Source organism: Sus scrofa, chromosome 2, assembly GCF_000003025.6.
Source record: "Sus scrofa isolate TJ Tabasco breed Duroc chromosome 2, Sscrofa11.1, whole genome shotgun sequence".
Lineage (NCBI taxonomy): Eukaryota > Metazoa > Chordata > Mammalia > Artiodactyla > Suidae > Sus > Sus scrofa.
This window is the reverse complement of record NC_010444.4, coordinates 54,480,000-54,481,614: the sequence shown is the minus strand read 5'-3', so window position 1 is coordinate 54,481,614 and position 1,615 is coordinate 54,480,000. Positions and strand designations below refer to the sequence as shown.

The 1,615-nt window shown below is 40.7% G+C and overlaps 1 pseudogene; it reads right to left on the bottom strand.

The window, feature by feature from the left end:
• On the bottom strand, window positions 431-1,395 carry LOC110259593 (annotated as a pseudogene).

The window sequence follows — 1,615 nt, the reverse complement described above, 5'->3', positions numbered from 1 at the left end:
ATTATGATTTATATTATTCACTTGTGAATTGGTATTTTTTAATTATACTTAAATAATCACAGATTTTGGCACCAAAATTTTGTAACGCTAGAAGGTTTTTTGGTTTGGTTCATCATGAAGCAAATGCAAATGGGAAAAAATGAGTTTCATTCAACTCTAATAACTGATTTTTTTCACCCAAGAGAGAAGAAGTAGGATTAGAGGAATTCTTTAACTTACTTAATAATACATTGTTTTTGATAGCCAAAAGGTCTCTGGATAACTAATGAAACATTTTTGATTTCCTTCATTTGGGAGGAAGAAACCAGCTAAATAAATCCACTTAATTGCCAGCTATAAATAATCACTGATATCTGATCAGATAGTCTCTTGTGAAACAGGACCTACAGAGGATGTTATTTGGAAAACCTATGCCCAGCTTTTACAATCTCTAAGCAATGCTGATGGATACTTTCTGAATTGATAAGTATTGTGCAAGTACCTTTTTAAATGCCCCCAGGACATCCTTATTTCTGAGGCTGTAGATGAGAGGATTGAGCATGGGTGTGACCACGGTATAGAAAGCTGATACCACCTTGTCCTGCTCAGGGGTGTGAAATAACTGGGGCAGCACATAATTGTAGAAGGCAGCCCCATAGAAAATGCTGACCACAGTCAAGTGTGAAGAACAAGAGGCAAAGGCCTTTCTCTGGCCCTCAGCTGAGCGCATGCGGTGGACGGTTAACAAGATGAGGGTGTAGGAGGTTGAGATAATAGAGATAGGGATGAGCACCATGAGTACACAGCAGATATACATCAAGGTTTCATACAAGGATGTGTCAGCACAGGCTAATCTGAGAACTGCAGGGATCTCACAGAAGAAATTGTTGATACTTCAGGAACCACAGTAGGGGAAAGTCATGGTGACAGGGGTGAGCAGAAAGCCATCCAGGGATCCACCAAACCAGGCACCAGCAGCCAGAAGAAGACACACTCTGCGATTCATCAGGACTGGGTACCTAAGTGGTCTGCAGAAGTCCACATAGCAATCATAGGCCATGAGGCCCAGTAGGAAGAACTCTGAGCCAATCATGGTCAAGTAGAGAAAGATCTGGATGCCACAGGCTACAAAGAAAATGGTCTTCTCTTTAGAAACCATGTCTACCAGGAGCTTTGGGACAGTGGTGCAAATGAAAAGGGTGTCCATGATGGACAGCTGGTTGAGCAGAAAGTACATGGGTGTGTGGAGGAGAAAGTCAACCTGAATATCAACAAGAATATCATGACCAAATTTGTAGTTACAGCCACCACAAAAATAGCAAAAATATCTGCAATGACAACGTCTGTAGCTTTACTGTTTACCAGAAGTCCCAGGAGGATAAAGTCAGAGGATGAGTTTCTCTTCTCCACTGACATCTTCTATGATAGCTCCAGGACAGCAGGAAATCACAAACACCATTTAAAAAAAAAAAAAGAAAAAGAAAGACAAAGAAAGACAAAAGTTTTTCTATATGGCAATGTCAGATCCTTAATACACTGAGCAGATCAAGGGTTCAAATGTGCCTCCTCATGGACACTAGTCAGTTCTGTTTCATCTGAACCACAACAGAAACTCCAATACATCCATTTCTGACAC